Below are 22,668 nucleotides of genomic sequence, written 5' to 3' on the forward strand. Positions count from 1 at the left end.
ACAACTCCCAGCATGCCCAGACAGTCAAGACATGCTGGGAGTTGTAGTTCTCCAACATCTGGCCCTCCAGATGTTAAATAACTCTAACTCCCAGCATGCCTGGACAGGCTGAGCATGCTGAGAGTTGTAGTTTTGCAACAGCTGGAGGGAGGTTCGCCCCCCCCATGTAAATTTACAGGGTACATTCACACCGGCGGGTTTACAGTGAGTTTCCCGCTTCAAGTTTGAGCTGCAACAAATTTTCCACTGCAGCTCAAACTCACTGTAAACCCCCCACCCGTGTGAGTGTACCCTAAAAGAACTACACTACACTACACTTACAGAAAATAAAGGTTAAAACGCTACATATACACACCCCTACACAGTTACCCCCCCCCCCCCCCCAATAAAAATGAATAACGTCCCGTACGGCACTTTTCCTAAACAGAGCCTCCAGCTGTTGCAAAACAACAATTCCCAGCATTTCCGGAAAGCCATTAACTGTCCAGGTATGCTGGGAGTTTTGCAACAGCTGGAGGCACCCTATTTGGGAAACACTGTCAAAGGGAATTTTGCATTCGGGTCCACCCATATGAAAATCCCTAATTTATGCTTCAAATGCGCATGGTGCTCTCTCACTCTGGAGCCCTGTTGTATTTCAAGGCAACAGTTTAGGGCCACATATGGAGTATTTACGTACTCTGGAGAAATTGTTTTACAAATTTTGGGGGGCTTTTTCTACTTTTACCCCTTATGAAAAGGCAAAGTTGGGGGCTACACTGGCATGCTAGTGTAAAAAAATTAAAACATTTACACTAACATGCTGGTGTTGCCCCATACTTTTTATTTTCCCACAAGGTATAACGCAATTTCTCCTGAGTACGGAAATACCCCATATGTGGGCGTAAATCACTCGGCGGGCGCACAACAGGGCTCAGGAGTGAGAGCGCACCATGTACATTTGAGGCCTAAATTGGTGGTTTTGCACAGGGGTGCCTAATATTTACAGCAGTTCTGACATAAACGCAAAAAAGAACATCCACGTTTGACCCCATTTTGGAAACTACACCCCTCAAGGAACGTAATAAGGGGTACAGTAAGCCTTAATACCCTACAGATTTTTGAAGAATGAAAAATTTGATTTTTTTCACTAAAATGCTAGCGTGACCCCAAATTTTTCATTTTCACAAGGGATAATAGGAGGAAAAGCCCCACAAATTTTTAACACCATTTCTATTGAGTATGGAAATACTCCATATGTGGATATAAAGTGCTCTGTGGGCGCACTACAGGGCTCAGAAGAGAAGGAGCAAAATATAGTTTTTGGAACAGAATTTCCTGGAATTGAAGGCCATGAGTGTTTACAAAGCCCCCATGCTGCCATTACAGTGGGCCCCCCACTGTGAGAAACCATTGATCAATGTAAAAGATCAGTGTGTGCAGTGTTATAGCCCCCTATAGCCCCCTATGGGAGCTATAACATTGCAAAAAAAAAAAAGGGGAAAAAAAGTTAATAAAGATAATTTAACCCCTTCACTAATGAAAGTTTGAATCATCCCCCTTTTCCCATTTAAAAAAAAAAAATAAATAACTGTGTAAATAAAAATAAACATATGTGATATAGTGTTGCTCACGAATATTCGCAATGCAAATTTTATTCGCGAATATCGCATATTCCCGAATTTGCGAATATTCGCGAATATAGCACTATATATTCGTAATTACGAATATTCGTTTTTTTTTGTTTTTTTTTTTGTTTTTTTTTTCCACAGTACACATCACAGTGATCCCCCCTCTCTGCTTCCAGCTTGTGTGGTGTAAAGAAGGCTCTAATACTACTGTGTGAGACTGGCGTGCGAATTTTCGCATATGCGAAAACTTACATATGCTAATTTTCGCATATGCAAATTTTTTACTTATGTTAATTTTGTACATGCTAATTTTCGCATATGTTAATTTTCGCAATATTAATTTTCGTTAATTTTCGAGAATATTACGAAGATGCGAATTTAGCGAATATATGACGAATATTCGTCCATATATTCGCGAATATTCGCGAATTCGAATATGGCCTATGCCGCTCAACACTAATGTGATATCACCGCGTGCGGAAATGTCTGAATTAAAAAAAAAATTAATTAAACCGCACGGTCAATGGCGTACGCGCCAAAAAATTCCAAAGTCCAAAATAGCGTATTTTTGATCACTTTTTATATCATGAAAAAATGAATAAAAAGCGATTAAAAAGTACAATCAATACAAAAATGGTACCGCTAAAAACTTCAGATCACGGTGCAAAAAATTTGCCCTCATACCGCCCCGTATGTGGAAAAATTTAAAAGTTATAGGGGTCAGAATATTACGTACGACAAAATCAAACCTATATAAGTAGGGTATCATTTTAATCATATGGACCTACAGAATAATGATGAGGTGTCATTTTCACCAAAAATGTACTGTGTAGAAACAGAAGCCCCCAATTTTACAAAATTGTGTTTTTTCTTCAATTTTGTCGCACAATGATTTTTTTTTTCCGTTTCGCCGTCGTTTTTTGGGTAAAATGACTGATGTCATTACAAAGTAGAATTGGTGGCACAAAAAATAAGCCATCATATGGATTTGTAGGTGCAAAATTGAAAGGGTTATGATTTTTAAAAGGTGAGGAGGAAAAAAACGGAAGTGCAAAAACAGAAAAACCCTCCGTCCCCAAGGGGTTAAAGGGGTCGTCTCTGATGATTTGGGAGAGATATTTTTAAACCTTTTCCATTAGAAATTACCCTTCATTTTTAATTCCCCACTTGTAACATTACTTTTTCTTCTAATAATAATTCTTTAAAGTAACTTTTTGGAAAGAATGTCTTTTAAAATTGTTAATGTCAACAGGCACTTAAGGTTCGTCTCCATCTTTAGCCGTCACATTAGAAAAGGTTATCAGAGATAATTCATTAATAGAAAATGTAATTATAAATCCAGGGGACAGGACCCAATGTAAATGAAAATCCAGATTTTTATCTGATAAAAAGGCAACACAAAATGTTATGGCGTCCTCGGCGGGAAGGTTACAACTAATTACTGTGAACTTTGAGAACAATGAACGCAGGCAACATTAAGGAAGGTGAGGACACTCATGACGGGAGATCACCCGGTGCTCAGACATTCTAAACACTTATCAATTGTAAAGAATTAGATTTTTTTTAACATAGTTGGTAAAAGTATTGGAACAAGTATATATAATCCCCCCCCCCCTCCCCCCTCCCTGGTATGGAGCAATAGGCAGCAGCCTGTATGTACAGGAACGTAGCCTTACACTGGCTGCATGGTAACTTTTTATCAAGCGGCCTGCCAGAGAAGTTAAGTAGGCGTGGTGGCCCAGTACAGGAGTTGCACCCCTGTACCCTTGCTGCCCTGTCAAGCAGACTCCATACCCAAAATTTCCTCCGAAAGAACCACAGGATCAGGCAGGCGCTTGGATCTTGTTTGAAGTAAAAGGATTTATTACCCGCAATGCAACGCGTTTCGCGGCAAACCGCTTCATCAGGCATCCTGCCTGATGAAGCGGTTTGCCGCGAAACGCGTTGCATTGTGGGTAATAAATCCTTTTACTTCAAACAAGATCCAAGAGCCTGCCTGATCCTGTGGTTCTTTCGGAGGAAATTTTGGGTTTGCTGTAGTTGCCCCAGGAGTGGCTGCCAAATCGGAGAGTTCCCCTCTCCATATGCCTTTACCATTGTTGTGCTTGCTACAGCCACCTCTGGTGAGCAAAATTGATTACTGCTCACCTTTCTTTCATATATCTGCGGTATCACACTATGGAGCGCTTTCCTTTGTTTTAGGCAGACTCCATGTCAGTGACCTCTGACCCCCCCCCCCCCCCCGTACTTGTGTCTTATGTATCATCTTAAGTGCCTATGTTATGTAGTATAATGTACATATATTGTTGTAAACCTTTAAGTATTATTGTCATGGGATTGTAACCAGGGAAGGTACCAGTGACCATGTGACCTATGGGACCCCTCCAGCGTCTCCCCCATATGAGCACTGGGTGGAGCTTCCTCTTTCTCTTTTCCTGCTTAGCTCAGTACAGTGAGGTCAAGTCCTGAGAGAGCGTCTGGTGTCCTAAGAAAGCCTAAAGTCTACCACGCAGCCACGGATCCACAAGTCCACTACCCCACAGGGGAACGTCAAAACCTGTTAAGCTGCAAACGGGGTGAAGTCTGTCTATTCAGTCTCAGTCCAAGTCAATCTGTCTCAAGTCAGCGTGGCCCTGTATCAAACTGTCCAAGTCCACTATAAGTCCCAGCAAGCCCTGTGGTCTCTGAAGTCACCTCCTTGTGCCTGGCAAAAGCTGTATAGACTGTTACACCTGTCTGACTCAGTAAAGCTGCCTTTGTTCCGTAACTTGGCGTCGGAGTCATTATTTGCCCCCATGCCTAGCCCAGTATCCAGCGTAATACCTTTAGGTGGTGAAGAGGATAAACCCTGCCCTGGCGTCACAAACACAAAGGGTTAATGCCATCTGCTCCTAGGGTAATTCCATCTGCCCTCATCACACACTCACCACATAGGATTTTTTTTTTTTTTTTTTTTTTAGAAAAGGACCTACCTGGAGGCATTACCTACCTGGGAGCATTACTTTACTACCTGGGGGAATTACCTACTACATAGGTACCTGGTGGGCATTACCTACTACCAACCTACTGGGGGCATTACTTACTACTTACCTACCTGGGCGAATTATCTACCTACCTTGCTATTGGGGGCATTACATACTTACCTACATAGAGACATTACCTGTCTACCTACTGAAGACATTACCTACATGAAGGCATTACCTGCTTGTCTACTGGGGGCATTACCCACCTAACTACTGGAGGCATTACCTACTTACTTACCTGGGGGCATAAACTACCTACCTTCCTGCTGGGAAGCGTTACCTACCTACTGAGGGCATTGACCTACCTGGGAGCATTACTGGGGACATTACCTACCTTGGAGCATTACTGGGCACATTACCTACCTACCTACTGAGGGCATTGACCTACCTGGGAGCATTACTGGGGACATTACCTACCTTGGAGCATTACTGGGAACATTACCTACCTACCTACTGGGGGCATTAGCTAATAGGGGAGGAGAAATTACCTACCTATTGAGGGCTTCTAACTAATAGAGAGGAATTACCTACCAACCATCAATTTTTACTGTATTTATTAATTTAAAGTGCTATAAGAACTTGGGGGGGGGGGGGGGGGTGGACTCGAGGGTGGATTGAGCTGTGTAGGGGATGCAACATTTCTGATAGAAGCCCTGTTCTTCTGTTTTAGGACCCCAAAGATCTCCAAACTTTAACTGTTACTTAAAAAAAATACCCATATCAAAAGGAGGCCTCAAAATCCACTAGGCCTCAAAATTAAAGGGGTATTCCAGGCAAAACCTTATATATATATATATATATATATATATATATATATATATATATATATATATATATATATATATCAACCGGCTCCGGAAAGTTAAACAGATTTGTAAATTACTGAAGTTTTCTGTCTAACTGCTCAATGATGATGTCACGTCCCGGGAGCTGTGCATGGTGGGAAAATATCCCCATAGGAACTGCACAGCTCCCGGGACGTGAGTCATCAGAGAGCAGTTAGACAGAAAAAAACGACTCAACTTCAGAAGCTAATAACTATTGGAAGGATTAAGATTTTTTTAATAGAAGTCATTTACAAATCTGTTTAACTTTCCGGAGCAGTTGATATATAAAAAAGTTTTGGCCTGGAATACCCCATTAACTTCAGACCCGAGGCCTATGGTTGAGTCAAAATAGTCCACTAAGGCCATATAAAGGATATTTCTAAAAATGGCATAATTAGGGTAATACGTATTGAGTTGCATTTTTGTCTTAATAGTTCCTGTGTTTGGGAGAAAACTGGATAAATTTGGAATATCTACAAAAAAAAATTTTTTTCTCTTCCACTGTTATTCCTGTAAAAAGCCTAAAGGGTTAAAGTTGGTTTCCAGGACTGGAGACATGACGCCATGCCACGCCCCTCACGACGTCATTCCACGCGCCCTCTATTCATATCTATGGGAGGGGGAGTGACGGAAACCATCTTTTCCGGGACTGGAGTAGCACCCAGCACAGAATGCCCCTTGCTGCATGGAGATCGCGGGGGGGGGGGGGGGGGTTGTTGGGGTTGGGTATCCCAGTGGCGGGACCCCCACAATCAGACATCTTATCCCCTATCCTTTGGCTATGTCTATGGCTGCTATACCCCTTTAGGGTCCATTCACACGTACAGTATTCTGCGCAGATTTGATGCGCAGGATTTTCTGCTGCAGATTTCAATGTAAACTGAACACAGCTGGAAATCCGGAAATCCTGCGCATCAAATCTGCGCTGAATACTGTACGTGTGAATAGACCCTTAAAGAAAGACGCCAATAATCAAAAATTCTCTTACTTTACAGAAACCGGAGGAAAATTTTAAATGCAAAAAATGAAACTGGCTGAGGCATTAAGGGGTTAAAGTGTTTGTTTCTTTTGTTAGTTTTTTTCCCTTTGGAATGACTTCATTTTTGTTTAATGTTTTAAGTGTATTTTTTTTTTATTTATGTTTAGCTTTGTGATTTTTTAAAAGTTTGTGTCTTTTTTTTTTTTTTCAAGCTTTTTTAACTACCATATTTTTCGCCGTATAAGACGCACTTTTTCTTCCCCAAAACTGGGGGGGGGGGGAAATTTGGTGCGTCTTATAAGGCGAATACACCCCTATCTCGGCGGTCCCTGCGGCCATCAACGGCTAATGCCCTGTATTAACCCTTCAGACGCAGGGATCAAAGCTGACCGCCGCATCTGAAGCAAAAGTGACACTAACCCGGCTGCTCAGTCGGGCTGTTCGGGACCGCGCGGTGAAATCCCGGTGTCCCGAACAGCTTACAGGACATCGGGAGGGACCTTACCTGCCTCCTCGGTGTCTGCTCCGTGCCGGGATCCCCTGCATGGCCGGCGCTCTTCTTCGTCGTCGTCGACGTGATAGCAGAGAACGAGAGCGTGGATCCCGGGGTAGAAGACGTCCAGAGCGTCGGGGACACCCAGGGGACGCGGCGACAGTGATGGAGCGACAAACAGGGCAACAGTGACGGGTCCGGAGCGGCGGGGACACGTGAGTATTACCTCCTATACCAGTGGTCTTCAACCTGCGGACCTCCAGATGTTGCAAAACTACAACTCCCAGCATGCACGGACAGCCGTTGGCTGTCCGGGCATGCTGGGAGTTGTAGTTTTGCAACATCTAGAGGTCCGCAGGTTGAAGATCACTGGTATAGACCTTTTAATCGGTGGTCTCCAAACTGTGGACCTCCAGCTGTTTCAAAACTACAACTCACAGCATGCCCGGACAGCCAACAGCTGTCTGGGGATGATGGAAGTTGTAGTCTTGCAACAGCTGGATGTCCGAGCATGCTGGAAGTTGTAGTTTTGCAACATCTGGAGGTCCGCAGGTTGAAGATCACTGTTGGGTTCAGAATCTTTTTTTTTCTAGATTTTGCACCTTTAAAATTGGGTGCGTCTTATATGCCGGGGCGTCTTATAGGGCGAAAAATACGGTAATTTCATAAAATAAAATAAAAATAAAAACATAGTTTCAATTTCAAGCTCAAAGAATGAAGCGAAGAATCAAAAAGTCTCTTACTTTATAGAAACAAGATACACTCATTTATTCTACACCGGAGAATACGCGAACCCTTGGAAGCCGCCTTGTTAAGCTTTCAGAGTAAGGAAACCGGATGAAGAATTATGGTTCTGTAAACACGGCCGGGGATCGAAATTGACATTCGAAGCAGCAAAAGTGAGAAAGCTCTTAATGGGGAAACTGCCTGTAAAGTGATCTCTCCCAATCAGCCGTCTAGACTCATCATCAGGGCTCGCTTGATGAAGACGACCAAGTAACAAGACAGTAATTTGCTGCCGGCAGCCCAAGATACATCTACATCAGTGTTGCCCAATCGGTGTGCCTCCAGCTGTTGGGAAACTACAACTCCCAGCATGTCCAGACAACCTTCAGGCATGCTGGGAGGCTCGATTGATGAAGATGACCAAATATAAAAAAATAAAAAACATTTGCTGCCAGCAGCCCATGATACATCTATATCAGTGTTTCTTAACCAGCGTGCCTCCAGCTGTTAGAAAACTACCCCTCCCAGCATGTCTGGACAGTTTTCAAGTCTGCTGGGAGGGTCACCGGGCATGCTGGGAGGCTCACTTGATGAAGATGACCAAATATCGAGAAAACCAATTGCAGTGGCAGCCCATGAGACGTCTACATCAGTGTTTCCCAACCAGCGTGCCTCCAGCTGTTTGAAAACAACCGGTTCCCAGCCAGTCTGCCTCCAGCCGTTGGAAAAGAACAACTCCCAGCATGCCCAGACCACCTTCGGGCATGCTGTGAGGCTTGCTTGATAAGGACAACTAAATATTGGGAAAGCTATTTGCTGCTGGCAGCCCATGATACATCAGTGTTTCTCAACCAGCGTGCCTCCAGCTGTTGGAAAACTAAAACTCCCAGCATGCCCAAACAGCCTTCAGGCCTGCTGGGAGGCTCGCTTGATAAGGACAACCAAATATCGAGAAAGCCATTTGCTGACGGCAGCACATGATACATCTTTATCAGTGTTTCTCAACCAGCGTGCCTCCAGCTGTTGGGAAACTACAACTCCCAGCATGCCTGCACAGGCTTCGGACATGCCATGAGGCTTGCTGGGCTTGCTGGGAGGCTCGCTTGATGAAGATGACCAAATGTTAAGAAAGCCATTTGCTGCTTGCAGCCCATGATCTATCTACATCAGTGTTTCCCAACTGGTATGCCTCCAGCTGTTGGGAAACTACAACTCCCAGCATGCCCGCTTGATGGTTCATGGGAGGCTCGCTTGATGAAGATGACCAAATATTTAGAAATCCATTCGCTTCCAGCAGCCCATGAACCATCTACATCAGTGTTTCTCAGCGTGTGTGCCTCCAGTTGTTGGGAAACTACAACTCCCAGCATGCCCGCTTGATGGTTCATGGGAGGCTCGCTTGATGAAGATGACCAAATATTTAGAAAGCCATTCGCTTCCAGCAGCCCATGAACCATCTACATCAGTGTTTCTCAGCTTGTGTGCCTCCAGCTGTAGGAAAACTACAACTCCCAGCATGCCCGGACAGCCTTCGGCTGTCCGGGCATGCTGGGAGTTGTAGTTTTCCGACAGCTGGAGGCACACCTGTTGGGAAATGCTGGTCTAAATATTATTGCTATGCCTCCGCTCCTGGTAAAAGAAGGCTAAGGAGGTGGGGGCCTCATTTGTGAATCCTCTGTAGACCACTCCTCGCTCTTGTAGACTGAAGATTGAGCCGGCACTTAGCGAGGCCCTAAGGCAATGTTATTGGGTTGTAGCGAGACAAGGTGATTTGCCATTTATAGTGGCTCATTAACCCTTGCAGGCCTGCCATTACATACGGCCGACTCAGCATTTTTTTTCCCCTACAAATAAAGAGAGCACTGCTAATGCCGGGGAGACTCGCGTCGCTGCCGTGTCTACACTGATGAAGTGAATGGGGTCAGCAATTTCCTGCTTATTGAAACAGCTCTATTTACCTTAGGATGTAGGGAAATGTGCGCCGCCGCGATGATCAAGCAGCGGGATTCAGGAGGGGGATTGTGGGATTTGTTTTTTAGAATAATTTTCACAATCTATTTCTATCCATCTATATATCTAATATCTATCTATCTCTCTATCTCATATCTATCTATCTATCTATCTATCTCATATCTATCTATCTATCTATCTATCTATCTCATATCTATCTATCTATCTCATATCTATTTTTCTATCTATCTAATATTTATCTATCTATCTATCTATCTATCTATTATCTAATATATATCTATCAATCTAATATCTATCTGTCTGTCTATCTATCTATCTATTATCTAATATCTATCTATCTCAAATCTATCTATCTATTATCTAATATCTATCTATCTATCTATCTATCTATCTGATATCGATCTATCTATCTCATTATCTATCTATCTATCGATCTATCTTATATCTAGCTGTCTATTATCTATCTATCTATCTCATATCTATCTATCTATCTATCTATCTATCTATCTATCTATCTCATATCTATCTATCTATAACACAAACAAGGATAAGTTGGCCAGCACTACTGATACCAAAACTATTATATGGACCTGGCATACAGGTACACGCTGCTAGGCTAAATATACAGCAACAGGAGAATACAGCAGCACACTGCTAGCACAAAGATACAGATAAAACATGAAATGCTATACAGCTATAGTGCAAAAAATGAAAAAGTACTTAGCTCACAATTTGGCTGCCAAATAGCTTAGACCATCCCACCACGGTAAGGTAACCTCACTTTTTCATTTTTCCACTATAGCTGTATAGCATTTCATGTTTTATCTGTATCTTTGTGCTAGCAGTGTGCTGCTATATTCTCCTGTTGCTGTATATTTAGCCTAGCAGCGTGTACCTGTATGCCAGGTCCATATAATAGTTTTGATATCAGTATGTGCTGGCCAATTTATCCTGGTTTGTGTTATACATATGGGGGAGCAGCTACCTGCATGTTGGCTCCTGCACCCCACCCACCTCTATTAGGTGCTGTATAAGGTGCTGGATGTCTCAGACCTTGCAATGCCTGTTAAACTGATTTCTCAGAGGCATATTCATAGTGTAGGGTCCATCCCAATGAGGTCACCATACCAGGGTCCAAGCTATTTGGCCGCTTAATTGTGAGCTAAGTACCTCACTTTTTCATTTTTTGCACTATAGCTGTATAGAATTTCATGTTTTATCTGTATCTTTGTGCTAGCAGTGTGCTGCTGTATTCTCCTGTTGCTGTATCTATCTATCTATCTCATATTTATCTCATATCTATCTATCATCTAATATCTTTCTATCTAGAAAGGCAAATAGATGCAGCACACAGACTTAAAATCAAAGTGGATGGTTTATTCCATGATTCCATGATGTATCAAAGACGTTTCACCAGTCTCACACTGGCTTTCTCCCACTTGAGGGGAAAAGTTGTCTTTGATACATCATGGAATACATCATCACAGAGGTTCCGGATATGCGGGCGCCCCAATACCACTTTTTTATACTACTGAAGGTGCTGTTTCTATTTGGACTGTATCTATCTATATATCTAATATCTATCTATCTATCTATCTATCTATCTATCTCATATCTATCTCTCTATATCTCATATCTATCTATCTATCTATCTCTCTATCTCATATATATCTAACTAACCTACCAATCAAGATAGCTCCAGCCTCCAGCCAGTGAGGATAAGCTTCACAAGGGCCTCGATGCCTTCTAAGACTCCTTGAACATCAGGCCAGGCCTAGACATCTGCAAAGCTCAACGCTGCGTCCCAAGTTGCCTGAACCCCACAACATTGGGCATTGTAGAGTATCAGGGAGAACTTAAAGCCATAGGAGCACTACTGGAAGGCAACCAGACAGCCTCCTTTTGTGGAGAACAGTTTGTTGCCTGGTCATGCTCCCATAAGACCCTACTGACGTTGAGCAAGGAAGATAGTAAAATCATCATCCACTACTGTGCCGGATTAGGATTGCTCCTTTGCTTCAGTCATCTGCTAAAAAGCTGTTACAAGTTAAAAGTCGACTAAATATTGTATTTTTCATAATTTATTTATTTTTTCAAACCAAGTAAAAAAAAGAGATACATTTTTCTATTCTTAACTTTCTGATGTCTGGTGCCTCAATATGCCCCCAACCTCCATCTGCCTGACACCTACATCAGGGAGTGCCCCAGGGAAAACCCTCAGGCTCAGTAGGGGGTTAAATCTACAGACAAGTCAAAGTGCCCATCCTTACCACTGTCCACCATCAAACGTGTCTACAATCAGCATGAAAACTGGACCATAGACCAATAGAAGATGGCGTCTGCTTTGATAAGTTATATTCACAATATGTGGATGGCAGGGTACATGTGCATCACTTATCTGGGGAAGAGATGGCATCAGAATGTGACGGACAATGTACTGCTGGCAAATGATTGCTGTGTGGCTCATGCAGCCTTGTCCATGAGTCATCTCTTGTCCGTGAATCATGGACAAGCCTGATGCGGCTGCAGGACTGGTTAGTACCTTAGTAGGAATGGGAACCCCTAGTGGTGGGATTTTCAGGAGCAGTTTTCTTTTTTAAATATAAAAAAAAAATTCAAACAACCATATTACAAGGATATTGATGTAAGTTATTATTTACCCTAAAGCCTGGAAAGTCGTGGTGTTTGAAACACTATAAAATAATCCATAGGGTCATAGGCATCAAAAATTTGATATTTTGCATTGAAAGTTACCTCTACAAGTATTGGTGTCTAAGTGCATGGCAGATTCCATGGATTCCTCTCGAATTACCAGAATGATGAAACAAAATGTGTAAACTAAATCTCCATTTCCAGTTCAGTCTCTTTAATACATATTAATACACTATACTGTGACCCGCAGTCTAGGGCAGTTCCTACGTGTGGATCATTTCATAGGGTCCTATCGAGGTCATATGAGCTCACAACGGTATCAAATGTCGTTTATGTCAGACAAATAGTCTTAAGTAAAGTGTAAGTGGGATATTTTTCATGCTCCGGCTCCCAAGAGATGGTGAATATCCATTTTAATATGGATACACAGCTGGTGCGTCTTCATCAGTAGAGACAAGTGATATTAGCTGTAAAATCTGATATTGTTTAGTATTCGCATTATCCTTAATGATCTGTTGTGTGACTCTGTATTGATTTGCTTGCAAAATTGTGGTCTTAAAGGGTTACTCCGGGGAACTAAACCCATAGCCCTTCCTTTCTCTCTCATCAACTTTTAAATTGTCTAAATATCATTAATTAGCGATAAAGAGCAGTTTCCCTCTTTGGTTGTCACTTACATGCATGAAGCGAGGACATGACATCATCCAGCCATCCACTCTGTCTCTGTCCAAATCCCTCTCTAAAAACAGCCCCAACCCTCCTGAGAGACACAGACCAAGTGGTTTCTGCCATGCACTGATTAGTCATGCTCTCTTTAGTGCTGAGAATTGGGAGGTGAGTGCAGCTTCAGCCAATCACACACTGAACCTCTCTCTCTGCTGCTTAGAGCAAGAGGGCGGGGTCTGCTCTCAGAGAGTGAGCTGGCCGGCAGAGCAGAGCTGCAATGATTTCTGGGAGCTGCAGGCTAGGGGAGGGAAGGATGGCAAAGAATATCAAGCAGCCAGAGAAGACCACAGGGGCCACAGGAGCCATGCATATCAGGCAGGATAGTTTACAGAGAACATATCCAGGTAGAGTGGTGGCTTTGAAGATATATATGTACTTCTCTGGGGTACCCCTTTATGTTTGATCCACATCAGCACATCAACAGGCAAATAAAATATGAAGATCTACAATTAGTAAACTGCTCTGTTCGTACTTCCAATCCAATGGTGTATTCATGTGTACAGTGTCTTGTGCATATTTGATGCACAGGATTTGAAGCTGGAGACTTTATGCTGTGATCAGTCACTTAGTTTACATTGAAGTCTACATCATAAACTCTGCAGCTTCAAATACTGTACATTAAGTATGCACAGGGTACTGTACGTGTTAATGCACCCTAAGGGTAAGGTCACACGTAGTGCTGCGGATGACCGACCCTAGAGTTAGCTCCCTTGTGTGTCCTGCGTGTCTGCTCGTAGCACTTACTGCCTCTTATTCTCAGACCCCGCGGCCGCTCTTGGCCTCGCCCAGGAAACAGGGGGAAGCAGCCGCGTCTGTGATTAAAATACGCATGCGCACACCATTTACTAAAGATCCCTGTATGTCTGCTCGTACCGGCAGGTTGCTGCTACAAGCAGACATGCAGGACAACCGAGAACAGCAGAAAGCTAACTATAGGGATGGTCATTGGTGCATCCACAGAGTGAAATACGTTGCGGATGCGGTATGTGTAACCCTACTCTAAGGGTACGTTCACACGTGCACATTTTTGCTGCAGATTTTGCTTCCTTAAAATAAATTCTGTAGTAAAAAATTACTTATCCTCTGTCCAAAGCACAGGGGATAGGTTATAGTTCATGGGGGGGGTCATAGAGCTGGGAACCCCATGATCTCCTGAACGGGGCTCCGGTAGTCTGCTGGAAGGGGGTGTGCTGACCCCCACACGGAGCACTGGCCAACACGCCCCCTCCATGTATCCCATAGAGATACATGGAAGGGGTGTGTAGATCATGGCTTCCTGCGGGGGTTGGAATGGCCGCTTCCGGTAGACTTCCGGGGCCCTATTCAGGAGATTGGATCCTTTGGATAGAGGATAAGTTATTTTTTGCTGCACTACTCCTTTAAACTTCCCCTAATTACAGGCCCATTTACATGGGCTACGTTGGTGGTCAATCGCAGCGGCACTGGCTACAGCCCTTCTGTCCACGTGATCAGCAATACATGCCATCTTGTCAGATTTTGGCTAGGGTCTGGCACTCCGGACGTAATAGAACATCTACTTCGAGAAGATTTCTGAAAATCTGTCCGTCATGCGACGCATCACATCTGATATTTAATGGGGTTAATGAAAAACAAAACCTTTTCTATAGTTTCGTTCTAGTCTCAAAAAGTCCCAGATATTGCAGGAAAAAAAATATCCAGTATTGTTCTAGATTTACGGAGTTCTCTCTCTCTCTCTCGTTCTGTTGACTTCTCACATCAATCTATTAAGAACATATTTTTTTGCAGATCTTCTGTTTCCATGGAAACTTCACATCAACAAAAATGTTCTCATTAATGTGGTTCAGCCAAGACCAAAAGACAAAATACCACAATATGCTAATGCAGGCAATTCACTAAGTGAGTCAGATTCTTAAAGAGAAATGATCAGTACCTAAACTACCCCTATATGTATGTCTCATATTCGCATTGCGTAAGTCTGGCTGGCTGACTCCGTCAGCCAGCCAGACTTGTGCAATGCAAATATGAGACATACATTGTCCAAAAAATTTACTTAGGGTTGGACTAGCCCAGGGAAAGTCCTGGGGAAAAAAAAGTGTGGGAACTCACCCAAGATTTCCACTCAAGGGGCTGGTCATGAACGACTCCTGCTCAAGGGAATGGTGTTTCTGCTGTGGAAAAAAGTGCAGGAACTCAGTTCCTAAGTGTTCCTGTAGGACTTAGAGGAGATGTCATGCGCAGCCTTTTTTTATTTTCTCCTGCCCGGGCTGAAAAAAAAGACAAAACAAACTTTCACTTACCTCCATATGTTCTCCCGGAGCTCCGTAACATCTCGGCCGGGCTGTTTACTTCCTACTTCCTTTAGCCCGGTACGTCACACAGCGCTTCAGCCTATCACTGGCCGAGGCGGGACATCGCTGCAGCCGGTGATAGGCTGAAGTACCGTGTGACGTACCGGGCTAAAGGAAATAGGAAGTAAACAGCCCGGCCGACCGATCAGCTGTTGCGGAGCTCCGGGGCAACATATGGAGGTAAGTGAAAGTTTGTTTTGTCTTTTTTTTCCTTTAAGCCCCAGACTGGCCCATTCATACATTTTCAACTCAAGAGCGGGTCATGCAGGACTCCTGCTAATGAAAATGGTGTTCCTGCTATGGGAAAAATGCAGGAAGCAGCCAGAGACTTGACTTGTCCACACATACATTTTCGAAAAAGTACACTCAGGGTTGGACTGGCCCAGTGGTCAAATCCTGGGGCAATAAGTGGGATTTCCACTCAAGAGGCTGGTCATGCATTACTCCTGTCCATGGGGATGGCGTTCCTGCTGTGGAAAAAGTGCAGGAATTCAGTTCCCAAGAGTGCCTGCAGGACTTCAGCCCCAGACTGGCCCATTCATACATTTTCCACTCAAGGGAGGGCCATGAAGGACTCCTGCTAATGAAAACAGTGTTCCCGCTATATGAAAAATGCAGGAGCTCTGTTCCTAGGTGTTCATACAGGATTTGAGCCCTGGGTAGGCCCATAAATACATTTTCAAAAAAGTGCCCAGGGGTCAAATCCTTGGGAATCCCCCAAGATTTCCACTCAAGGGTGGATCCTGCAGCACTACTGCTAATGGAAATGGTGTTCCTACTGTGGAAAAAGTGCAGGAACTCAGTTCCTATGGAGTCCTGCAGGATTTAAAGGGGTACTCCGCTGCTCAGCATTTCAGCTGTCACATCCCCTCCCATAGACTTGCATTAAGGAGCGGGGTGTGATGTCATGAGGGGGCGGGGCTATGATGTCACAAGCTCCCAGCGCCGACACATTGTCTGATTTTTAAAGAATTTATTTGCAAATTATGGTGGAAAATAAGTATTTGGTCAATAACAAAAGTGCAAGTCTTTGGGAGGGGGCAATCACGCCCACTACCATAGACTTGCATTGAGGGGGCGTGGAGTGACATCACGAGGGGTGTGGCCATGACGTCACGATCCCCGCCGCTCGCTCCAAGCGTTGGGAAAATGTTCTGAACACTGGAGCAGCGGAGTATTCCTTTAAAGAATATACCTCAAATACCAGACATCAAACATTTAGAGGATGACTCAGATTCATCATACAGAAGCACCAATTCCTTTGTCAATCCGACATAAAGAAGAGCCGTGATTAAAATATGACAGTCTTGCTGCAAAATGCTGAATTGGAAAAATAGTGGAGGGGGTGCACACCTCATAAAATCCTACTTTTAACAGGTTTCAAGTAAAATGCACATACAACCCCCACATACTTAAACATAACCCACAGGGTGGGCTGACATTAAAACCAGAGCTGGAGAGAACAGTACCTAATAAAACCCAACAAACCAACTAAAGAAAACTACACAAGTACACAATAATGCATAGTGAGATATAAACCAGTGCCTAATAGGAGGTAATCTGGGAGCCATGTGCTGCTACCGGACTGTTCATCTGTTTTTGAGACCTCCTCAACAAGACCACTGTCGGCGCTCTAGCCTGTTGACTGACTCTCCAAACCTGGCGGCTGGAGAGTTTAGGAGCGTGAGCCACATTATTAAGCGTTGGTTACCTACTTGCCTAACTAAATACCTGGCTGCCTAACTTCTTACCTACCTGGCTAACTATATACCTGGCTGCCTAACTACCTTCCTGGCTGCCTAGCTACCTACCTACATACCTGGCTACCTACCTACCTGCCCTTATACTTTGCAGGATACTAAGGAGGGCATTATTACAGTTTGGGGGCCTATAGATGGGAACATTGTAAAAAGGAGGGGAGGGCACGGGAAAAATTCCAACATGAGTCGAACATGTTTGTCCTGCAGATGTAGAGAGATCAACATGGCAGTCTGATCCGGATGGAGAAGAAAAAGAAAGAGGACGTTGCCAATAAGAAAATATGCAATTATGTAACTATGTAACTATGTAATTGTTAGACCCCAGATATAACTGTAATCACTTATATGGTATAGAGACCATGTGTACAGCTGGTATATACCTCTATATGGTCCTGTATATAATCACAGCGAGTGGAATTCTGCGCAGTGAACATTACCATCAGTGTGAACGGGTTTTCCAGAATTTTCCGCCGCTCACACTGAGGAATTTCAGCGGCTGAAAATTCTGCTGCTGAAATTGTTCCGCGCAAAGAAGGAACATGTTCAATATTTGCGCGGAAGTCCGTGAGCACTGCATAGCCGTCAATGGTGACAGCACAGTGCTGAGCGGTATTTTCACCGCCAGATGGAATCTCCACTCGCAGAATTCTGTAAGCGGAGATTCCACAGTGTGAACATACCCTAATCAATTATAGCTGGTATCTATCTCTATACAGTCCTGTATATAATCACTTAAATGTAACATGTTCTTTGATATGCAATAACATGGTACATGTGGGGGGAACAGCATTTCTCTCTTGGACCCAGGCAGCATAATGTCTTGGATTGGCCCGGTGTACATAGTTATTAGGTAACCCCCATGTCGTCTTTTAACTAAATAACACAAATTATGATAAGTTTACTCCCATTTCCTATATTACTCTGGTTGCCCATCTTTGAACCCTCTCTAACTCTACTATATTTTTCTTGTACACTGGTGCCCAGTACTGTACACAGTATTCCATGTGTGGTCTGACTAGTAAGTCTGTACAGTATTAGCATTATTTCCTTGTCGTGGGCATCTACACCCCTTTTGATGCACCCCATGATTTTATTTGCCTTTGCAGCAGCCGCCTGATGTTGGTCGCTTCTGGTCTCTCCCAAGCCCTTTTCCATGTTAACTGTCCCCAGTATTTTCCCACTTAGTAAATAATCCCAGCCTAGATTTGTACTCCCTATGTGCATACACTTACAATTATCCGTGTTACCTCATCTGCCACTTTCAGACCCAAGCCTCCAACCTGTCCAGATACATTTGTATCAGTGCACTGTCCTCTATTGTGTTACTTACTATATGCAGTGCACTGTCCTCTATAGCATTATCTACTATATACAGTGCTCTATCCTCTATTGTGCTATCTACTATACACATTGCACTGTCCTCTATTGTGTTATCTACTATATACAGTGCTCTATCTTCTAATGTGTTATTTTCTATGCACTGTCCTCTATAGCATTATCTACTATATACAGTGCACTGTCCTCAATTGTGTTGTCTACTATTCACAATTCACTGTCCTCTAGTGGGTTATCTACTCTACACAGTGTACTGTCCTCTTTTGTGTTATCTATTATACACAGTGAACTGTCCTCTATTGTGTTATCAACAATACACAGTGCACTGTCTTCTATTGTGCTATCTACTATACACAATGCACTGTCCTCTATTGTGTTATCTACTATATACAGTGCTCTATCCTCTAATGTGTTATCTACTATACACAGTTCACTGTCCTCAATTGTATTGTCTACTATACACAATTAACTGTCCGCTAGTGTGTTATCTACTATACACAGTGCACTGTCCTCTATTGTGTTATCGACAATACACAGTGTGCTGTATTCTATTGTGTTCTCTACTATACACAATGCTCTGCCCTCAATTGTGTTATCTACTACATGTAGTGATCTGTATTCTAATGTGTTATCTACTATATACTGTGCACTGGCCTCGATTGTATTATCTACTATATACAGTGCACTGCCCTCTATTGTGTAATCTGCTTTACACAGTTTGGTATCATCTGCAAAGATTGACACTTTACTATATTATCCCTCTACAAAGTCGATAATAGATATATTAAAAATAATAGGACTCAAAACTGCCCCCTGCGGTCCTCACTTGTAACAGTCACCCAATCAGAGTATGTACCATTAATAACCCCCTTCTATTTCCTATCCCTGAGTCAGTTAATTACCCAATTACACACATTTTCCCACAGTGTAACTGATAACTGCCCCCCCCCTATTATTATAGGGTTTATTGTACCCTACCTGTGAAACCACAATGTACTGTGCCAAATGGAAAGCTCAACCGACCTCTACAACATCACTATATGAGTCCTTTTAAAATCTCTTGCAAAATCGAGAATGCAATTTATCACTTTTTTTTTTTCAGTTCCTGCTGGACAATTATTCATCCTCACATTGCTTGATGTGTACAGAGAGTCATTCATGCAAAGTATTTTAATACACAGGCTCAAAGTGACCCAGAACAAATCCGCTGAAATTTTTTGTTATTAGTTTTTCAAGTCCTGCCGAATTGTGGTTTGTTATATCTGACACCTGCTGCAGGCTTCTTTGTGCTGGTGCCTTTTCAATTGAAAGAATTGCCTGCACCAGGTGGGAAGAAAAAGCTATCTTTGGATGTTCCATCTTTGCTAAAATATCACAAATTCCCAAATTTCCATAATCACCTTCAACCATTGCTGACAGTCTGATAAAAGGGGCAGAAAATACATGAACAGCCTCTGCTACATCACACCTAGATATACATTAATAGCATGGTTCTATGTTAACAAGGTTGTATGTTTTTGCGGTATAAAAAAATAAAAATAATAAATTTATATATATATACAAACTCTAACCACTAATTCTAGCACTACCTTATTATGACAGGTGTCAAATCCTACAAGCTATTATTATATTTGTAAGGTGAAAAGACATTTCATGTTAGGTTTTCAATGGGGAGGATTTATTTTGAAAAAAAAATGTAACTCCGGTTAAAAGGCAAGGCTCAGCCATTCTCATGATAAAAATCTATATTTCTGGATGGAAATTGAGCCCAAATGGAAGAAGAGACAAAAGAATGGAGGATATTTTCATACCATGGATGCTGGGTACAATAAGATAATAGTAACAACCCAGATAACAGCCACAAAAATATAAAAAATAAATAAAATACAGCCATAACAACCATCACCACAAATACAGTAACAATGGTAACAGCAGTAACAAAACCACAAAAATATAACAAAAAATGTAGCCATAACAACAACCACCACCAAAACAGCCAACCGTAACAAGAACCAATAGGAGTAACAGCCTTAAAGGGGTACTCCACCCCTAGACATCTTATCCCCTATCCAAAGGATAGGGGATAAGATGTCTAGGGGCGGAGTGCCCCTTTAAGGCTGTTTACTGTTGTTGGCTATTGTTATGGTTGGCTGTTTTGGTGGTGGTTGTTGTTATGGCTACGGCACCCCGCTGTCATCACTGCACAGAGAAAACTTGCTCTGTGCGTAATGACGGGCTATACAGGGGCAGGAGCATCGTGACATCACGGCCCGTCCCCTTAATGCAAGTCTATGGGAGGGGGTGTGATGGCTGCCACACCCCCTCCCATAGACCTGTATTGAGGGGGCGGAATGTAATGTAACGAGGGGGCAGAGCTATGACATCACGATGCTCCTGGCTCTGTATCTCCAGTCATTACGCACAGAATGAGTTTTCTCTGTGCAGTGATGACAGCGGGGTGCCACAGCCGAGATCGTGGGGGTCCCCAGTGGCGGGACCCCTGCGATCAGACATCTTATCCCCTATCCTTTGTATAGAGGATAAGATGTCTAGGGGCAGAGTACCCCTTTAAAGGGGTTATCCACTGAATATTTTCGCTTTCCATTCTGAGCCCATGTCTTTTTCCGCATTCTGGGGACTGACACGTCAGACTGCGCAGAGCTTATCACCGGCCGCAGTCATGTCCCGCCTCCGCTGGTGTTGCGGCTGGTGACACTGAACAGCAGTGTAATGTATCAGACCCGGGCACCAAGAAGTAGGCTGGACTTTGACACGTTACATGACACTGTCGCTCAGTGTATCACCATATATATATATATATATATATATATATATATATATATATATATATATTGTGACAATCCGTCTTGGGGATTAGCTCTGGGATCGTCCTGGACCACGCCACAGAATGCGTTTCTTCTCAATAAACCAGCAAACAAATGCTTATAATGCAAATCTGGCACCTTGCCAGTTTTATTAGACAGGTTGCAGGGAAAGAAATAAACAAAAAGCAGGAACAAAACAAAATCCTAGACCGTCTGGTCACTGACTACACAGATCAGCTTGTCCTGACTAACAACCGCTGAGCTTCCCTCAGCCGGTTAAACATATGTCCCCTGCAACCTTCTACTCACATTTCTTATCACTTTCTTTGAGCCCCTCATAGCTCGGGCTGTGTACTCCTCAGCAGGCTCTGTCTCTTCCCTACAGCCCACATGCTGTCTCCTAGGAAGAGCCCCAACTATTCTGTCTCTTTTCCTTTTAAAACACACACTTTCCCTTCCTGATACCTCATTAATCAGGCCACAGGTGGAGCATTCTGCAGAGATAGCAAGGGAAATACACCCTTTCCTTGCCACACTGCCACATATCCCCCCCCTCTGCTCAGACCACCGGGAAGGAGCACTTGTATTCAAAAGGCAGAGTCCAACTGCCTTTCCTTTTCCTTGAACAGCTACGTCCAACAGGTTTTGAGGCAATTGGCTTCCTTCATCAGTAGATTTTATCTGCACCACTTCAATGGTGCACCCTTCTTTCATTCGCACTTTCATCAGCCACCTAGCACAAGACTTTTGGTCACCTTTGACAATTTCCTTGTAAAAAGCTCCATTCATGTCACACCTTTCCAACACCAGGTTCTTCATCTTGGTCTGTGCAGTGCTCTGGACACTAGGTGCGGACAAGGCAGATGCTCTAAGCCATTGTCTTCTTCTGTCACTGGTATGACCATTGCACGAACTTTGCTGGTGGCCAACCGAGCCTGTATCACCCATTTGCAGGTCTTCTAAGTCATCCTCCACAATTTCAGGAGGCTTCCCTTTAATGCACCTGTCCATCTTCTCCTTGAGACGGACTCTTCTCCAAATTCTACTTCTGCGGACTTTCTTCCAGTGTTTTCTAATCCAGTGCCTCTCAGGGTTTCCACCACGACCCAGTCTTCTATCACAGTGACCTCTTTTTAAGGACTCTGCTTTCTTATTAGCCCTTTCTTTAGGGACACCGACTTTCACAGGCTCATTTTTAGGCTGAGAACTCTTGGCGCCTTTAGCCAGTTTTTCACCTGCACCTTCAGATGTGTCACTGACTTTACTTGCAGCTTCTGCAGTTATCTCTGGTTTAACTTCTACCTCAGAGAACTTCTCTGCCTCAGAATTTTCACCATGCAATGTCAATAGCTCTGCAGCTTCAGAGGACTTCCCATATGGTTTCACCTCAGTCTCAGCTTCAGAGAACCTT

Source organism: Hyla sarda, chromosome 5, assembly GCF_029499605.1.
Source record: "Hyla sarda isolate aHylSar1 chromosome 5, aHylSar1.hap1, whole genome shotgun sequence".
NCBI lineage: Eukaryota > Metazoa > Chordata > Amphibia > Anura > Hylidae > Hyla > Hyla sarda.